Genomic DNA, 20,283 nt, shown 5'->3' with positions numbered 1-20,283 from the left:
TTTGCCGAAAAGTCCTCGTAAAAAACAGTAGAAAGAGAGAAAGAGAGAGGAAGAGAGATAGCAGTACTAATGCCACTCGCTATGAGAGAGACATTCGGAACACAACGTGTAAGCCAGCTGTCTCGGGGCTCTGAAGCGTACAGTTTTTTTTTTTTTTTTCCTTACTATTCCACGTAGAAACTCCGCTAAAGAAGAAGCTGTTTTCGCTGAAACCAGCTGTTTCGCGCAGGAATTGAAGGAGGGCCTTTGTTCCTTCGCGTTTATTACCGCTCCCACTTTATTCCGCTAGCTTGGTGTGCGTTCACTTTTTTATTCCCGCATTTCGCATTGCGCCGAAGACATTCGCGAGGCTCGTCTCCTTTCGTCCGAGCCTGGCTGGCCGGCTGCATTCAAACTGAAGTTAAAACGCTCCCCTCCGCAGTTACCTCTTCTTGCGGAACCCGTCTTCTCTCCCTTACCCCTTGTTTTTGGTCGGCGGCACTTCCGTCGTCGCGCTCAGACCGCGGCGGAGGACGCAAAGAAGACCGTGAGAACCGCTTTGGACGAGGGGGACATGAAGCCGCGAGTGACGCGCGCCTCTCGTATACGCGCACTTAACGCATGCACGCTGCACGCAGGTATAAAAACCGCGGCGAGGGCCGCTCCCGCTGAGACAATGGCGATGAGCTAGGGGAACGTCCGGGGGGAGGGGTGAAGAACGAGGGCAAACGAGGTACAAGCAGCGGAAGAACGGAAGCGGGCTGTCTTCTTTGCGGACGCGGCAACGGCGAGAATAATCCGCACTGATCGAGCTGCAGTGTCAGCGTCCTTCTCCACTGCGCCATGTGAAAGCACGTGCTGCTCGGCGGGTGTGGGGAGTGGGGTGATTACTGGGGCTCTCTGAGTACAGTTCTTGCAGCGGAGCTGTTTTAGGCTATCACCCCCCCCCCCCCCCCCCTCTTTTTTTCTTTTTCTGCGTGCACAGACCGAGAAAGGTCGCTCCCCTCCTCCTGGCTTCGCCACACGCTCTCCCTTCGGCCACCTTCATATTTCGATATAAGATGACGTACTATATTACCCATAGGAAATGACATCTCAGCAATGCATTGTTGTTCAGAAGTGAAGCCGACTTTAAGCAAATCTGTGTAAGCTTGGCCTTTGTAAGCTGGCTTTTCCACATTGCGTGTTGCGCAGTGAAGCCTCCTCATAGAGAAAAAGAAAAGGCGGAGAGGGGTGCGAACGCGGCGGGAGGAGACCACCGATTACGATCGGGCCTCGGATGCCAAACGTGAGCGCGATAACCCCGAATACCACGAGGTGAAAAACGCAAGTCGTCAGCATGCTTAAAATTTCGCTGAACGCTTCCCCGACGCGACGGCGTGGTTTGACCGGAAGTTCGTGGCCAACCAACAACCCACAAACAGCGCCGCTGGTCATTTACCTTCACGGAGCGAAATAGTGCTGAATGTTTTTTTTTTGTGTGTTTTTTTTTTCAGCGTTGCACCTTCTCTGTGTTGAAATTCAAAGCAGCAAAAAGCTAGCGCATCCAAATTTTTCCAGTTTTGTCCTGAATCAACAAGGACTCAGTCGTATCGTCAGGCCTGTCTAAAGGCCAGGTGATTATGTTGTCGAGCTTCGAGGCAGCATATATGTTGTAGCGCATGTCGACATCATGATCATCCATAATACTATCCTTGTGTTGTCGTTGCGTCGTAAGCTCCGTCTTCACTCGTCAACACTCTCTGAAAGGTAACGAGGTGGCTTAGTATACGTAGCGATCCGTACAGCTTTCCCAGTGCCTGCACGGCCAAAGATCGGGCAGTCTGGAGAGCTTGCATCAGTGCGGAACTCGTGCGGGGAAGCAGGTGCCCGTCCTCGTGCCGTCACCTCTGACCCGCATTCGCGGTGCCTCTGCGCGCACGTGCGCGCATAGGCCCAGAGGGAAGCACTAGAACGTGTCGTGCACCGCGTCCAGTTCGACCCCAATGAGAAAACGCCGTTAGTCGCAGGCAGCCGGAACGGCTTCCTTGAGCGGTGTTCTGCAAGGTGCAGTGCGCATCCAGCGTGATTTGCTGCCGCCTCGCTTCGTTTCTTCGTCGGTGCTTGTTTTCCGACTCGCGTGAGCGAATTTTTTTTTTGTTGTTTTCTGTTCTTTGGGGCGTATCGAGCGATGTGGGTTGGCGGTGACGTGGGGCCCCGTAACCGCTAGCTGGTGGTATTAGTCGCCCTTGCTGCCCTGAACGATGATGTGTAATGACGGAAGTGGCGTTGACGAGTGTGGGCCAATTTGCGCTGAGAACGCGTGTCGTGTACCCGTCGCCGGAGGTCAATTGTGTTCGTCCCCTGGTAACCCGAAACCAGTGTCCTACGCGGTGTGTGTGTGTGTGTGTGTGTGTGTGTGTGTGTGTGTGTGTGTGTGTGTGTGGGTGTGGGTGGGTGGGTGGGGGGGGGGGGTAGTGCGTCCCCGGCACCCCAAAGTTTCTCTGTTCCTATTTCGAAATAATTGCTTTTTAAGCCTTTTATTTGTTTATTGTTTCCTCGTTTCGCGCCCTTCATCTCCTTTCTTTCTGTTCCCCCCTCCCCGCAACCTGGAGCTCTTCGACACCGCCCTTCATCCCCATCGGCACCTTCCATCAGCCTCTAACGCACCTCACAGTGCACAGTCGCCGAAGGGGCTGCATTGAGAATGCATGCAGTATAGGATTGCCCTCTTCTCTTCAATGCGGAATCCCACCTTCACTGCGGAATCCCACCTTCACTGCTCTCCTCCACAACCGGCCGTTACTGCGGGTGGGGACAGGGTTCTCGCTTTGTTCGCTAAGCGCCATCCTTGAAAACATGCGAGTAAAGGTGGCTGAAAAAAAAAAAAAAAAAAGGTTAAATGAGGGTGACGATGGTGGCTGCAGATACGTATGACCTGTGACCCGCCGCTATCCTCGAAAAGGGCGTACACTTTTTTTTGTGTCCTTAGCTTGGCGTACACTCAGTCATCGCCATTTACTCTCCTGTGCTGTCGCTATCGTATATTAACCGCGCACTCTGTCGCCTCACCGACGCGTCTGCGCACGTGTTAGCTCTTTATGTTTTTGTGAATACACAAACAGGAAACAATCTGCGGACTGCATGTTGGCTTACCGGGAGCCATATATACATGTCTTTATGTGGTGTTTCTATCTTACATCAATGAGGCGTGTAATCCCGGTACAATGTGCAAACTCCCTGCATGTTGAGTGACGCTTCCTGGCTCGTCATTCGTCTCGCGTACACCGACCGCTGCCTCTTATCGTCCGCCGTAATATATGCGTGCACTCGTTTATCACTGGGCGGGCGAGACAGGTGTTGCGATTCCAGGAAACCCGGCTTGGAGAGAGATGGGACTCGAGTGGATGTGTTGGCACCCCGACAGTCTCTCATCCGTTGTGGCCTCGCCTCCCTCTTGTCCCTCTCTCGGAGTTTTGTCAAGTGCAGCCGCGCGATCAATGCGCTCGCTCACTTACACGGCCGCCGGGAGTATGTGTTGCGTGACAGTACATATGCTTGACCGACACGGTTTTGAAGCCAGGCACGAAAGGCACGGCAGTGTTGCAGAGCGGACTACCCTGTTCTCAGCGATGCGAAAGTTTGCTTCCCCACACACCACGCTGGACCACATCGCCTTCCCGAGTCGCCATCAGTGGATGCTGCTTAGAACGAGGTGTTGCACCTCCGTATTAGCTTCCTTCGGGACACGGAACTGGCGCACTCTTGGTGAAGGAGACATCGCTAACGCTTTGGGTGTCGCTCGGACGGAGGGATTGCCGGCATATTTTGCCAGGCTATAACACCGTCTGACCCAATGACAACAACGACCAACCAACCAACCATGCGACCTCGTCATGTATGTTGTTTTTGCGCTATCAGTTCTCACTGCACTCTCATTAAAGGGACACTGAAGTGAATTTGTCAACCTCGCGTTTCTGCTTGCACTGCGTAGACTGGCTCAAATTATCACACTTTTCATCGTTTATTCGGTTGACAAATCGGTAATTATTTTACAAAGCGCGAAAGAAGAAAAACTACCATGCGCGGTTTGCGGCGGCCGCACCAACTAAAGCTGTGACGTTAGGAGGAGCGGGCACCGTGATTGGACGATGCCCAAGGTGAGCAACCAAACAAGTTTCGGTTTCGGTTTCGGTTCTGTAAAACACAACCGTTGGCGTTGTTGGATGGGCATTCTCAATAACTCAGTAATCATCGTACCGCGCTTCTGCCATGTTGTCAGCTGTAAAAATGCATAAAGATAAGCCTCCTAGGACGGATTGGAATCGTAGCATTCACTAGCCGAAACCTACGCAGTTCATGAACGCCCTCCGCGTACCCGCAGGCGCCCAAATGTGATGCACGAAGATTTCAGTGGCGTTATATCCGTCACGGAAATGATGCCAGTACAACGAAGCAAGCGGCCTGTAAAGGGTGCACCCCTGCACACATGGTCTTCTTGCGGGGAAGCAACCTTTAAAACTGAAGATTACGTTATACTTAGGATTGTTCGTTTTCGGGTTTTATATTTTACACGAAAGTTTTATTCCGTGATACACCAGGATATTACTGACGTCATATCCGTCACGGAAATGACGCCAGTGCACCTTTGCCGAAGCGACCCGCCCGCAGGACAGCCGCCGACCCGCAAATCATGCTCAGCTGCAGATTTCGCTGCGCATTTCACTTTCTGGTTTTACCGATTCCTATGACAAAGGAATCAACCACAGTATTTTTTATATTAGTACACTGGCTCGCATTTCTTGTGAAGCACGTGTTATGTTACAGATTCCTGTGCCAAGCGTACCATTCATCTAACGGTCTTTCTTGTTTACTATTTTCCTCTTCTCCTCTTCCTGCTCTGGTCAGTGTTTATCGATCTCCTTGACGTGCCTTGCTCTCCCTATTCTTGGTACTGCTGTCGCTGTGAGGAGCCGCATTTCCGGCGCCTCGCTGCAGGCATGCGCAATACTGCTGCTGCCTTGGAGTTCAGCTGAAGTGACACGCGGGAGTGGCGCGTGCATCTCTTCCCGAGCTCGATGGGGGAACGCGACCCCTCCGCCCCCTTGTGTACTCCGTCTCGCGCAACCTGGTAAGCGCAGGGAGATTCTCCGTGGCCTTTCGGAGAAGTTCGATCCATTGCAGCAGGTATACTCGGCCTCGTTGAAACGCTCGTCTCGCCGCGTCGACCCACGTCGCACGCTTTGCTTGAACAGCAGCTCGGCATACGTGCGTCGAATTGTGTTGACAGCCGAGACGCAGACAAAATGCTCTGGCGCGAGATGAGTTTCGTAATGAAAGTTTTCGCTGTGCCCGTGTGTGACTGATCGACTCCCCATTTTTACCCCTTTTGTTTTCTTTTTTCTTTCACTCTTTAATTCCACACATGAAAAAAAAAATTGAGGGTCGTTCCCCGAGGTGAAATTGTATCTCGCCTGAGCGTACTTTTTCTCGTCTCTGTCGTCGTTTGTTACCTAATTGTTCTTATTGTTTGTCTAATTGTCTTTCTGATAAAATATGCCATAGGGCAAGCTTTCGAATAAAAAAAATTGTAGCTGCAGCGGCGCTGACCTCATTCCCGGCGCTGTGCCAACTTTTGTCGTCGAGCTTCGTAAACCCGCGACGCGAATCTTCAAGGTTAGGGTATACACGCTCACGCGTAAATTTGAGAGTCAAAGCAGGGGCAGCGCCCATCGGTTATTCATGGTTTTTCTTAATTGTCGCGTGCGTGCGTGCGTGCGTGCGTGTGCGTGCGTGCTCGTGCGTGTGCGTGCTCGTGCGTGTGTGTGTGTGTGTGTGTGTGTGTGTGTGTGTGTGTGTGTGTGTGTGTGTGTGTGTGTGTGTTTACATGGCCAATGCCTGTGGGCGTTGCATAGCAACGATGTTTTAAAGCGAAGCTTTTTACTTCTACCCCCAGAGGTTCGGTCGCGACCGTTGGTGTCAACAGAAAACTCCCTCGACCAAATAATAGTTACTGGCACCGCCAGAAATTGAACCTGGAATGAATAGAGAAACAATCGACCAGATTTAGGGGAAATCCCACTGCTCGGTTAAGCAGTGGTCCCGGGTTCGAATCCTGGACCAGGGCGAATTTTTCTTCAACTGCGAAGTTTCTGAGAAAGCTGTATAGCTTTCCTTTGTAGCCGTATGGCTGCATTTAGGTGGATGTCAAACTTTCCTTTACAGAATAGAGAAACAGAGCGAGAGCCCGTTTTCTTACCGATTGGACAAGACAGACGGTTCACTCACCGAGCACACCTGCGGGTTTAACCCCTGCGTTCTCGCTGAAAGCCACTTGATTGCGTCACGCGACCTCTCGCGCCGCTGTGCGCTCCGCGCACGGCACGTTTAGCGGCCGTGCGAGCGCCTTGCGCATGCGCTAGAGATTATAAAAATTTAACGAAGCTCACACTAACGCATCGCATCTCACTGCTCCGTCTCTGCCGCCGATCTCGTCGGCTCCGTCGGCGGCGGCAGAGACTTAGGAGCGAGATCATCTAACACAGGGTTTGAGCTTCCTTTAATTTTGTAAAAAGAGAGTTTCCGAAACTACTCATGTGCTTCCCAATACAACTGAACCAACCACCGTTCATAAATCATGCATTGATTTTACCTTAGCAAAGAACATCTCTTTGAAGTAATAAAGGATGTGGTTAAGTGCATTTTACTTGTCTCTGTTTCACTCTTTGTAGAGCCACGTGTGTGAATTCAAGTGACATCGCATGGACAATCGTTGTGTGTGTCGTTTACAGTTTCGCCTTCCAACCACCTTCACAGGGTGGATTGGTGCGCATTTTTTTTGTTCGCGCGACATTCTTTCGATGTGACCTTGATTGATAGGCTTCACGTTCCGGCAGAACGAGACGCGAATTTAAGAGGTAGAGCACCCAGCGCTCTTGCGCTAGAAAAAGGCGTTTCTTAGACAAAGTAAACGGTGCGCCGACTTGCAGCTCCTTTTATTTCGAAGCTTGTGTAAGAGCTGGTTGGTTCTGTGTAACAGTGGATGCTCCATAGTTTCTACGAAAGTATTGGGCGAGGCCCATTATTTTGTAGTAACTACGCGACATTTCTTCGCATCCTCTGGTTCTTTCACGACGAAACAATAGGCATGTTTGTCATGCAGCAATTATTTTTCAAGTGGCCTAATCGCCGGAGGGCTACCACATTTGTTTCTTCTTTCATGGCCTGGGCCTCCACACGACGTTCATTGACAGACATGTTACCTATGTGACCTTGCGCCACACGGGAACCAAGACTCACATGGTCTTGCCCAAATATATAGTTCATCATCAAAACCAACTCAGAGTCAGTGTTCTTGTCGATTTATTTTCTCCATCTAGGTCTTCTCTCTTTTTTTCGGGACGCACATGCACAAACTCGCCTGGACACCCTTTCGCGTGTTTTTTCGTCCTATTTCCCTTCTAATATTCCTCTGTTATGTATTTTTGATCTGCTACAGCTGTATTTTCCTTTTTTTCGCCTTCTATATTAATGACATGAAACCCGTTTTTGGCGTATGTAAAAATGTTCACTGCATTTTCGTTAATTGCCTTTTGATAGCAATTTTTCAAAAATTTCTGACAATTTCGGGCCAGACGAGTGGTGCGCACACGTTAATTTGGCGTTGTGTAACTCTTTTTACTCGGTGCGCGGATAATGACGCTGGTCGTCCCACTCAGGGGTCGCCGACCCGTTCCGCCTCGTCTTCCCCGCTCACGGAATCGTCGGGAAGAGGAGACGGGCTTGATGGGGCGTCGATCGAGGTGGAAGGTAACGAGCGAATATTGGCCGCTCCTCGCGATGACAGTGATCGAGGCTCGGGCGCGGACGACCGAGTGCTGTGCTCACGCGCGTGCCACGGCGCGGGGACGCTGATTGGACCATGCATTAAAAATCGCTTATCAATTTTCAGCGTTTTCTTTGTTTTCGGGAGCGTGTGCGTGTGTGCATACATACACGCGTGCACTTGTTCAATCATCATCCGTCCAAATATGAGATGCGTGCCACGAGGCGTAATTTACTACTGAAAAAGACGCGCTGCTGTCCGCGCGCTGATGCAAAAAAGAAAAAAATAGTAACACATGCGTGTATGTAAGCACCGACGTTTGTAGGCGCCTCCGGCGTGAGCACATGGGGTTTTGCGTGTATGTCAGTGAAAGGCCCCTTATGTAAGAAGCGGAGAGCTTGCCGTCGCTTTATTAAACAAATCCTGTGCATACACGCGTTTGGGAACATTCGACGATGCTATTCGCAGTTCCCCGGCATGCTTATTCGTGGAAAGGCTTTTTCTTAGGTTCGCTCAACTCTCATGTGGCCTTTGATTGAATGCTGCAGAAACGGCTTCCGACTCCACTTCGAAGGTACAGCGCTGGTGGGAAAAAGTAGTACGACCCATTCTAGCGTGCGTGTCCCCTTTTCATAGTGCGGGTTCAATTGATAGGGTTGTGGGGCCCCGGAGAAATGGCCCGTTTCCGCGCGCAGTGCTGTTGAGGCGGGCCCCCGTCTGTACGCATTTCCGCGTGTGGCCCTCCTGAGACGTTGATGCGCGTGCTTGGCCTGCCCGACCGACCGACGGAGGGCTGCGCGCAGCAGTGTCGGGAACAACGCGGCGGCGGATCCGGTCGCTGGCGAAGCGGCGCAGTGTCGTAATGAGAGCTCGTCACACGCTGGCATGGCGGAAACACGAGGCCGCATTGTTCCCCGCGCGGCTGCCTATGCGCGCTCCTCGCAGCCGACGGCACTGGCAGTGCACGCGCCAGCGTCATTCGCTTCGTACGTGCCGTTTAGTTGGCCCACCGGGTCACGGCGAGGATGCGGAGGCATGAGATAAGCGCATTCTCGAGCACATCTGTGCTAACCCGGCACGGGATGCTTTTTCCGGCGCCGTGTTTTGTAGCGAACCGGGTGTATACACGGCCCCATCTCTGATCACCTTCCCCACGGCGTCTCCGATGGTTGCCCTTTGGTTCGGCCAGTATGTGTGTCACTGCGCAGTTAGTTTTGTATCGCCTCTTTGTTGGCGACACTTTTTTTTTTCACCTGTCGTTGGTGACGTTGCATTGGCGTTCTTCCTGGACGCTCACGCATGTGTACACTTCAGCTGCGTCGTGTGGTTGCACCATTCTTGTAAATTCGTTCGGTGCATAAGCTTCTTTCTATTTTAAGGCCGGCATAATGAACTACCCCAGAGACGGGCGTTGTGCTCTCGCGTCCTTTCGCGGGTCTCCTTCGTGCGTGCAGGCTTCGCAGTTCCGTATCCGTGCTCGCGATGCGTTCGCTCGGGTAGTTGGAGCGCGCCAGCTCGAGGGGAGGTAATAAGCCTTCGTGACTGCCGTAATCCGAATGCGTGTCCCGCGCGATCCGGTTAACGGGCCCCGCTGTTCCGCTGCGCGGAGGGCGTCCCCGGGATTCCTCCGCACCCGCTGCACTGGTGTGGATGGACGATGTGGGCCGGGCGCACCAGATGCGGGCCCCGCAGGAAGGAACTGGACGTGTATTAATCAGGGCGCGCATACCTCCTTCGTCTTCCTTATTCTTGCCGAAGCACAAGGACGTCCCCGCGGGGCGGAGAGATGAGGCGCGGCTCGTGTGATATAGCGACGAAATGGGAACGTCTTTCTTCTTCTGCGCGTCTGCTTCCGAGTATGCGGGAATCTCTAAGGATGTGGGCCAGGAATACGTATTACGGACTCGGCATGTATGCCAGGTGCCGAAACCGTCTGCATTTCCGGGTCTTTCGAAGATCCGTGTATTACTTGGTTTACACCAACGCTCCCCCCCCCCCCCCCCCTTTTTCGCGAAAAGAAAAACACAAGAAATCGTCGAAAAGGTTGCGATGCAGGACGTGTTCTGAAGCAGCGAAGTGTTTTTCGGCGAAAGTTGTCTCAATCGATGTCCCCGTGTACCGCAGCCCGCTCCATATTGATTGATTGATTGATTGATTGATTGTAAAGCTTAACGCGCCGACGCAACGCAGGCGATTAGGCGCGCCGTAGTGGAGGGCTCCAGATTAATCTTGACCACCTGGGGATCTTTAACGTGCTCCGAAATCTCGCACACACGGGCGTTTTTGCTTTTCGCCTCCATCAGAAAAGCGGCCGCCGCGGCCGGTAATCAAACCCGCGTCCTCGTGCTCAGCAGCACAACGCCTTGGCCATACATCCCGCCCCATAATTCGAATTGCGGGTACGGTAAGGCTGAGCGTTAGTTCATCTACTAAACCACCATTCCGTGGTGGTTTAGTAGTTTGATGGTTCAAGCAGGGGGCGCGCGAGCACTGCGAAGGCGGGAAATTTGAAATGCATTGGGTGGCAGCAGTGAGCGGATAACAGCGCTGCAGCCCATTTTGGCGAATCACTGCTCTGTACTTCCGACAGCTTTCACATTGAGTGGAACGGCTGTAAATTTTTTTGTTTGCACTCCGTAGAGTGTACCCTAATTTCCCAACTAAAGACGTTCTTGTGTAGGGCTTGCACTTCGTTTGTGGTCATACAGAGCCCCGATAGATCACCCCTCTGCAGAGGCTTTGTGCGCCGTAGGTTGTTGACCTGTGTAGCCGTGAAGAGCGTCATGCGTTCCAGCGCACGCAATCGCGGCGATTTGCAGCCAGCGCATGTGGCGCGTGCGCGTCGTACAATCAGCGGCGAGGAAGTGCGAAGTCGTGGTTGAACACAAGCCGGAAGTGGAGCACCCGGCCAAGGCCGCGCGTCGCTCATTATTAGGTCTGTGAAGCTATGGATCGCCCGCGTACCTGGCGGATGAAAGACCAAGGCGGGAAAGAAGGCACAGAGGTCGTGATGAGGCTGCGGGAAGCCCCGCGGCAATCATTATATGTAGCTCGTTCAGTCTGACTTGCCCGTTTATGAGACGCTCCTCGTGGGGCCGTGCGCGTTGCTGCCCATTTCGTAGCTGTTCGTATACAATGAAACCAGGCCTTAAATTCGTGTAGCACAAGTGAGTCGGATCAAGCGAGTTGGCTTGGCCATTCGGCTGAGCACTATGCTTCGCCGTATGGTAACCCAAGCACTATAAATTATCCGCGGTCATGGTAAAAAAAAAATAATAGAAGGAAAGAAGAGCCTACGTGCGCGGTTTAAGGTAATCCGGTAGTTTTGTGCAATTTAAAGTAATCCGTTGCCTGGATGCGTCTTCGGGGCGCTAAATGCCCTCCCGCGCTTTTTTTTTTTAATTTTCTAACGCCTGTAACAAATTTTCAGATAAAGCAGAAAGTGTTTAATGTTACTATAGTTTGACGTTGCGCGTGGGTCAACAATCTGTGGCGATAGGCAGAAGTTGTTTTAGTGAGGTGTAGCGTCCTCGGAGCGCCGGACTGTGTGAGAGTGCGTGCATTCGGGCGGTCGCCCATGCATTTAATAACCCGCCCGCGGGGAAGTCGCCAAATGTGTCACGCCCCGAGCTCCTGCGCTGGCGTGCGTGAACTTGCTCCGCTGCTTGCTTGTCGTGGTGACCTTGCTCGCATGATTGCCCACTCGTTAGCCTCGCTTCTGGGACTAAATACTCGGCAACACCTCCCTCGGGTCTGGGCATTTTAACCCCGTCGGTACTTCCCAAGTCCTCCTAATAATGGCAGTGTGTTGCTCGTTTCCTGTTATCGTTAGTGCATTTGCGACTTCCGTCACGCTCAAGTGCACTTTGTAACTCGGCCGCTTGGTCATCGAAAGGTTCGATAGCATTGAAGGACTCTAGTTCTGTTGGTGCGTGGTTGCCGCGAATAAGCCTTGCCTTCTCCAGTGGAGTTTGCTGTTAGGGTAATCCTTACGTTTTTCCACCGCTCGTTTGCCTTGCGTTAGCTAAGTCTCGTCCATAGGAATTCCATAACGCTTACTTGTTTAGCTCCCCCGATGTTCTCTGTCCTTTATAAATACCGAACGGGGTAACAGCTATATATGGTTGCTTCATGCGACGTTCTGTTTCCCAGCCACTGCAGGCCGGGTATACTTCCGCCGCGATGCAGAACTTTAATTGAAAGTGGTGATAGCCACCTCTCCGCGCCCAAAGGGACCTAAAAGATATTAAGCACCGTTAGTTACAAAAATAATAAGTAGTTCTGGTCTATGGGAACATCTTTCCAATAAAACAAATCTTTGGAATAAAAAACGGAAGCCCTACTGCGACTCGAACGCAATACGTACGCGTTATCAACCGCGACTCTACCCGCCAGACCACATGGACGGAAGAGCGATTTCGTTTTAGCAGTGTGTCAAGAGGATTGCGGCAGCGTTAAAAGGGAACCACTAGCCGGCGCTGGGTGTAACATGAAGTGCCCGGTCTGCACTGACTTAGGAACGGAATGTAGCTTGCTTCATGTTTTTTCAATAGGGCTAGGTTGGACCTACCTAACTTACATCAGCAGGGCGAAGCATCTCGAAACGGCTGCTTTAGGACAATTGTGCGACAATATGGCGCAGATTCGTTCTAGATACGTGAGCAGGCCTCAGTTAATTTGCGATAGTAAGCTGTTATCAAATGGGTCTTGCTTGTTCTTGCTTCTAGATCCGATGAATACCCCCATTCCCCACTCTTTCTCCGATTCCCCCTCCTTGACTTACCCCTCCCTGTACTATACCCTTTCACCCGAGTCAGCTGGTCAACCAACGCCACACGAACATTTCTGGCCTATTTGGGTGGCAAAGACGCAAAAAAAAAAGAGACAGACAGACCGAAATATTGCTTTTATCTAGCCCAGGAAATACATTAAAAGGAAAGATTGCGCAACACGTAAAATGTGGCTGCTTGTGAGCACCCGGTTAAAAGAACGACAAAATCTGTAAGCGCGCTTTCCGGCAACGTGTCCAGCTGTGAAAACGTGCGCCCCACCACCGAAGGTCCAGGCCAATGCTGTCAGCAAAAGCAAAATGAACTTCGCGGGAGCCACTTCCGCGACACGGCGGCGGCGGCGGCTGCGAGGCGGGCATCCGAGCCTGTGCTGGCAGGAGGTCGTCGTCTACACGTGCCCTGAGCAGCAGCAGACCCGGCGTCTTCTCGCGATTACGCGGACCGGCTGGCGCGGGCCGGACGCCAACGGGAGGACAGGGCGCAGGCAGCACCGTCGTCCTTCAGCGCGTGAACGCCGGCGTCTGGCAGTTCCGGCTCGTGCGGACAAGTTTAAAATCTCCGCGACGAACACCGACCGGGCTTAATCCAGCAAGCCGGGAAATGAACCACCCGAGGAAGATGGATTGTCCTGTCTAAGACTTCGGCAAAAGGCGCGGTTTCTCTCTACAGCTCGCGGTAGTGTGGTGAGTGTGCCGTGTTTTCTTGATTTTCAACTTATTTTTAATGCTCCAAAAATTTAACCTTTTGCAGCTGTGTTGTTCTGAAGGCTAGGAGAGATTAATTCGTAGTACATTTTTTAGTAAGCATGACTTCTCGCCAGCTCTGCATGCTAACTTTAGCCGTAGAAAAACAAAAACAACAAAGATGTGAAGGTAAGGTTATGTCATGATTACAGAAGTGGGAGCCGCTTCAGGTAGTTATTTGTTGATTAGTAAGATAGTGTGCCCTTGAATTGCGACATCGCAAAATGTGCCTCGTAAGGGTAGGTATCTTTTGGGATTGAAGCGGCCGTTGAGACTGGAGGGGTAAAAAAAAAAAAAAAAAACCAGAGTGATGACCGTCCCTGCCTCGAGCCTACATCCGCGCCTTGCTTTCCACCCCTTCTTCTCGTGGCGCGCGGGGAGCGAGTTCAGTGGCCCAGTTGTTCTTCCTCGTCCGTTGCCCGAGCCAAGAGAAGCGGCAACAGCTGCCAAATTGCGTCACGTCACACACACACGCAGGGTCGCCCCAGTTGGCTCTGTTTGGGGACGGGTTATAGTCCGGAGGCGCGTGGTGTCTTGCTCGGCAGCCGCCTTTGCCCAGGGAGGGGCCGCGCAACGGACAAATCGATGGCTGCAGCCGGGCCCAGCGGCTCCATTCACGTCTCCTGCCTTCCAGGGCGCCCCTTTGTTGCCGGCGTGGTCGTCGCTCATGCTCCCTTTTCTTCCGGCCCCCCTCGCTTCGAGCGTGGACGCTGTTGTGTTGTGCGGTGCCCTCCTTACAGAGACGACTTGTGGAGGAGGAGAGAGCGCAAAGGGGTGTTGCGCGAACACAATGGGCTTTCCCTTCTCGGCTTCTGATGTTTCGCTTTCTCTCCTCTTCCAGGTCATTTTGTTCGCTCTCCATTCATTGGGAGACGCTGAGCGTGCCTTGTCCCCGGGCTATCCGCACGTGCACGCTGATGCGACGCGAGCAGGGGGTTGTAACGGTGTTGGTTGTAGGCCCCGCGCGGAGACACGCTGCAGGACAGCGTCGGGAATCGTTTAGCTCGCTCCCCGGAAGACGCTCGCGCCGCGACTCCCCTGACCGGTCTAATGGTTTGACACGTTGCCCTATAATAGTGCGTCCTCCGCGGTGTCCTTCGAGGTGTTCGTGCCGCAAGCGAAGAGGGCGGTGCGGAGGACAGTCGTGATAGATCTGGGAGTCCCGACAGAACAGACAGATACAGAACACCCAGCCGTTCATGAGCAAATATGAAAAGAAACGGAATACAAAAAAAAAAAAAAAAAAAGAAACCAACTACGGGAAGCATTGGAGGCCGTTTTGCTGTAGCCTACTGTAGAGGTCGACATGAGCAATGGCGCGACCGACAGTTTTCACTCGTGAGTCCTCCTGGAAATATCAGCTTTTGAGATGAGCGCCCAAGCGTCGAGTGCACGGACATCTCGTGAATATGAGAGCACGCCATCATGTCCCAAAAGCAAACAGCGTGTTATATAGCCGGCTGTGCGCAACATTTCATCCGCAACGCCTCGGTTCGAGTACCTCGCGTCTTCTCTGCTCTCACGGCCCATGTTACGGCCGGAAGTTGGAGCACGGCGCCGGATCGAGGGAGGGAGTGGCTGACCCCGTAAACGTCGCAGCATCTTTTTATCGACCGACGTCACGGTTGAATTGTGGCACCATCATCGAATCTATAAACGTCGCGCGGCCGCGCAAACGGGCCCACTGGCACGGGTGGATCAGCGCATGGGCAAAGAATGTCTTGCTCGTGCCACCGACAGCTGCAGCTGCCCCACCAACGAATCACCGCTGGCTTGTTCCCGCGCATAGCGTGCGCGTTCGCTTTTCCTTTCCACTCAGGCGTCGTTCTGTGCTTCCGGACACTTAATATGTAACGGCCGTTCCGCATTGAGTTCGGCCCGTCGTGATGGCTGGTGGTGGTGGCGCCGGCCGAAATCGATGGCCGCCGTCGCTGATTCATGCGAGCGGTGCAGCGGGTCCCAGGGCACCGTCGGCGGTTGTTCTACGTGCGCTCTATGCGGCTGGCCCCGGGCGCCAATTCCAATCCGCGTGCGTGTCGTGTTGCGGTCCTTCTTCCCGGAACGGTCGCTCTGGACTTTTCAGAACGACGCCGCAGGCGGCCGGAGTGTGGGCGCGACAGCTGTGCGCCTTGGGCGCTGGTGTTATTAAACCAACCGCTCCGTCTTCTCTCCTGCAGTGCTCGCTGGCGCGTGCGGCAAGGGTGGTGCTATGCTCAGATGGTTGTGTGGCTAATTAATGCTGCGATGCGCTACGCTGCTTCTTCGCCGGGCTGCGTGTAATTGACGTTAAGCCTTTTTTAACTGGTTTTCATCACGTGCTAAGATTGTATATTAAATGGACCCGGCAGGCTTTCCGGCGTTCTTTTTTTTTTTTAACCCGATCTCTCAGGCCAGGCCCGATCTCTCAGACGCGTCGATTTCCGCAAAAAGAGAACGGCAGCGTCCGGCCCGCGCTGCTCGCCACGCTGTGGGAGCAGCCGCGTCGGCGCTTCGCTTGCCGCCTCAGCGCAACGCGCAACCTTGAGTGGCACGCGTCACGAAGTGCGCTTTTTGCGACGTGATCGACGTCGGAAGCGCGCATCGCCTCATCGTGTGAACGGCGCTGGGGTTGCGCAGCTGCCGTGGAAAAGCTCCGCGCGTGTGGCCGCCGCTGCGGAGAGCGATGGCATAATTCGCTGCGGTAATCGCGATAATCGTAACAACTAAACAACGGCGAGAAGAACGGCCCTTTGTGTCAGCGAACATCACGCTGTAGAGGCGATGTTGTTCCCGTTTCGATTCATCCCCGGCCAGTTCACGCCAGTTAGCCGAGCTGCGCGATGTTGCGCGAGCGCGCGTCGCTTTCGCCGCTCGTGCGGTTCGCTGCGTTGTGCGGGACGAGACAAAGCAATACCAGTTTCGGTGGTTCCCCTTCACCGCTTGCTCGTTTCTCCGAGAGAGTTGTTGACCGCGATTAGCCTGGACGTCTCGCGCAAGCGCGTTCCAACGGTTCAATTGGCTCCAAGCTCGTTTCGATACCATCGCCGTTCTGCAGCTTTCGGGCATGCGTGCGCAGCGAACTTCAGAGTCGCTTCTGCGCAATAAGCGGATATGCTTGTGAGGCCTGCGTTTTACCTAATCGCGCATGCGTTCCTCGGCGGCACCTCTATTTAGTGAGCGCTGTTGACTACGGAGATACTGAGTTCACTGCGAAGATCTCAGGTATTGCACGCTGTCTAAATACGATGCAGTACACTACACAAACACGTTATTGGGCACCGCGCATGCTACTATCGACGCATTGTATTCGTAACTGTTGAATCCTTTTCTTTCTTTTTTAGTTGGGTTTCATTTTCTCAGTACTATTCTATAAAGCAGCTCTGCTGGAAAGGAGGGCATTTCGTGAATGCCTGAAATAGGCATCCATGATCACATCCCGTGGAGTCTGAAAGAATTAAATAACTTTAGCGCTGTTGTCGTCAGGGGCCTCTTCCCGGAATGACGTTTGGCGCATGTGATACGACGCCGCATTCAGCCGCCTCGACACGTTACACCTGCTCAGTCTGGAATGCTCGGCGCACGGCAGCTCGGCGTGTTCCGAGTCGAATTTCAAAGCAAATAAGCTAGCTGTCACAACCGCAGTTGCGCAGCCCGTTGTCAAGGTGACTCCTTCCGTGATTCGTTCGTGTTCGGGAGAGTCTGTCGCTACGGCCTGGTGCCGTAACAGGGTGAACCTATATATATAGCGTTCCGCCCGATGTGACCGATATCGCTTTGCTTGCGATTGGGTAAATCTATCTTCTTAAATGTGGTTCCGTGAACCCCACATTTAAAAGGTCCGTGAAGCCCTTCCCAAAACTCTCTCCTCCATTCTTTTCTTCTTTTCGTCAAACCTTGGTTAGTATGCCAAAAGGTGGCTTCGCTGCATGACCTGTTCAATTTCTTGCGCGCAGCACGTGGCTGGCTTCTTGCACAACACGCCAGCTGTGCGGGAAAGCCACACACACACACTAAAGGCTGGAAATAGGTTTGGTGACATTTAGCTGCAAGAGCAAATTCCTTGACATTATGACACGCACCAGCATGCAAGTAGACACATAAGGCGGGCATTGAATGAGTATGTGGGCTACTTCAGTACAAATTGTTTGACATTTTAACGCGAATCAACGTCGTTTATCATGGGTTCCCCATCACTTTTGCCATCCCGAAAGGGGTCCTCGGCGTGCCCATGGTTGAGAACCGCTGCGGTAAACCATCGCCCATGGCAACATTGCGCAGTCTCGGGAAGCGGCCTTCTATGTATGTGTTTGTGCAGTAGTCTTGCATTAGTGTTTCGTTCTGGCAGCATTAAAAAAAGGAAATTACGCTGCCTGAGGAAACAGTTCTTTATATACTCGTCGCAATTACTTCACCACAGAGTTTCAAACGTTTCAGAATTCCCGTTGCCGTCAAAACATGGTTTTTTCTACGACAGTGCAATGGTTACAGGAAACAGCCGTAACTTCTGCTTTGCCGCAATCATTCAGAAACAAATTATATGACGCTTTATTGTTCAGACGACTGCATAACCCGGGGGAAGATTTGCCTCAGCCTGTATCATGGATGACTATCAGTCGCCCTTTCAATAGGCATAAAATGAAGCTGCCGCTCCTAAGCCATTCCAGCAGCATTTCAAAGCCACCGCGGAACGCACACAGCCCATGTTTGTTTGTCTCCCAAGCTCTGGGGACCCCACCACCGCTCCCTCCTTGCCTTGCTTCGAGGGACGGGTGCCCATCTCTACCTGTAAATAGGCTATTTTTATGCCAACGGGCATTCTATCGCAAATAAATAAAAAAGATAGAGCTGTGTGCTTCCAAGTTTCATTAAGCTAATTATGCGAAATCGCAAATTACAAACAATCTCGCCTTGGCTTGCACTCGTTGGCACGGCGCGCCGCTCAATCGTGTTTTGTGTTTTGCGCTCGTCCGGAAGCTTCGCCGTCCAACCACGTTCACGTAGACTTGAGAACTTTTTTTTATTCATTTTTCCTCTCGGGCGTTTCAGTTGTGCCCTTTGTGGCATTTTTCATTCTTTTTTTTTTCTTTTTTGTTTTTTTAAATGCGATTCCGTCCTTTGTTAGAGCGTTGGGGGAAGGGCAACCAGCCAAGCGCGACCTTCTCTTGTTTGCGGCTGGAAGCGAGCGTGCTCGCATGGATCCGAGATTCGCTGGGCCGATACGTGGCGCTCGTTTTCTATGCCTTTCGCTGCCGGCCGTACTATCGTGGATTGCTTAGCCCCTGGCGGCGGTTATAGTTTGGTCTCCCCCTCGTGGACGGCTGTTGCGAAGACAACACACACCGATGTCTTCGAGGGTTCGTGTCCCCACGGCGCCGACGAGAAGACCGGAAAAAGGTGCGCCCGCCCCCCTCACCTGACTGGCTCCAACAACCTCTAAATCCATTCCTACTCGGTATTGAGAACACGTAGGCCGCTAATCCGACTGGAGTGAGTATCCGCTAGCGAACACGGGAGCATTTAATTTGGCAACGCTCGGTCGCTTCGGTTCTCATGCTTCTCAGACAAACGGCCTTTGGGGTCTGTACCCGATACGTATGATTAGGTTGCGTCACTCTAGTGTTCTGTTTGGGCACACCGCGCGGAATACAGCCATTTGCATGCCCCGTGCGTACGCACTCAGGCTGTTGTCATTGGTTACACACTCCTCTGTTGAAACTGCACCCGACTTGTGCGCCCCGCTTTTGTGAGTTGCCTCCTCTGTGCCTCTCCGCGGAGAAAAAAGAAAACGGAAAAGACAACGATTCCCCCGGTAAAGGCGCTTACTGTTCCCCCTTCTTTTTACCCAGAGCTCTCTTATCCGAGGCGGAAGCGCTCTTTAGGTATTCACCTCAGCTCTTCGTTTTCTTGGAGAGTCGTAACTTTCTTCGCGCTGAAGCCGTGGGAATCTATCAAGCGATGACTAGTTCACTTTCTTCTAACTTACATGGCGTTTCGTGGAAGAATATTGCTGCACTAGCTACCGCCCTTTCTGCTTTTAAATGCATAGCATTTTAGTAACTCACAATGTCACGCGGCGTTCGGCCTAGTCCGCAGCCAGGCCACTACACTATAAAAGAAACAACAGTTTCCGGCGCCCGGATTCGAACCCATGACGCCGCGGGCGGAACGGCAAGTGCCGGGCGCACTACCGATTGAGCCACGCAACCAACACGGATTTCGATGCACCGATAGCGCCTTATATCCTTCACTCATTTATGGTTTGTTTCGAAAGCGCCATAAGTTGTCACGCGCCTCCGCAAGATGGCGACACAGGTTCCGCGATCGAGACTATGATCGAGAGACCCGCCATAAGTTGTCACGCGCCTCCGCAAGATGGCGACACAGGTCCCGCGATCGAGACTATGATCGAGAGACCAGCAGCGCTGGTCGCGTCTCGTGCTGCCGGGACGCCCCGCTGTAGCCCACCGCAAATTTGATGACGTGCAGCGTGTAATAGTCCGTGACATGGAACAAATCATGTCACGTGACCTTGCAATTACGACACGACATTAATTACAATAACTAGCACCAACAAGAAAACCAACAACCAATACGTAATCCATACGACTTGCCGGCGCACCCCCTCGGAAATGCTGTGCATTTGATCGTGCCCCTCGCGAGGGGGATGTATTTTTTCATCCCTCCCTCCTGTACCGGTGGTCTCTGCAACTGCCGTAGCCGGCCGCAGGTATTTTTACGTTTGTCTTGCGCGCGTGACTCAACGCTTGCAGGTACGATATATTCAGCACGCACGCGGTGTCGCCAACTTCTTATCCGCATTCTGTTCGTTCCTTGCATCTTCAGTATTTCCCTCACTTTTTTTTTTTTTTTAGACCATCGTCCGCGAGTCTTGACGATCGCCGACAATCGGTAGCGTCCGGCGGCCTCCCTACAGCATCCCCGCTCAGTGGTTTTCACTAAGCCGTACCCAGATTTGTCGAAGTATATA

At 52.6% G+C, this 20,283-nt stretch overlaps 1 protein-coding gene across 4 annotated transcripts in view; it reads left to right on the top strand.

The window, feature by feature from the left end:
- Positions 1–20,283, top strand: part of LOC144170450 (transmembrane protein 198) — an 87,545-nt gene that overhangs the window by 43,812 nt on the left and 23,450 nt on the right. Inside the window, exon 1 of one of the 4 annotated variants that reach the window (XM_077700265.1) lies at positions 18,555–18,689. The exons of the other annotated variants lie outside the window; for them this stretch is intronic. The gene's annotated coding sequence lies outside the window, so the exon portion shown is untranslated. Of the gene's footprint in view, positions 1–18,554; positions 18,690–20,283 lie in introns of those variants that run through there. 4 annotated transcript variants of the gene reach the window in all.

Source organism: Haemaphysalis longicornis, unplaced genomic scaffold (assembly GCF_048455015.1).
Source record: "Haemaphysalis longicornis isolate Haplotype H1 unplaced genomic scaffold, Haemaphysalis longicornis Haplotype H1 scaffold_2, whole genome shotgun sequence".
Taxonomy (NCBI): domain Eukaryota; kingdom Metazoa; phylum Arthropoda; class Arachnida; order Ixodida; family Ixodidae; genus Haemaphysalis; species Haemaphysalis longicornis.
Note: the sequence above shows the minus strand (reverse complement) of the source record. Positions and strands in the feature narration are given on the sequence as shown.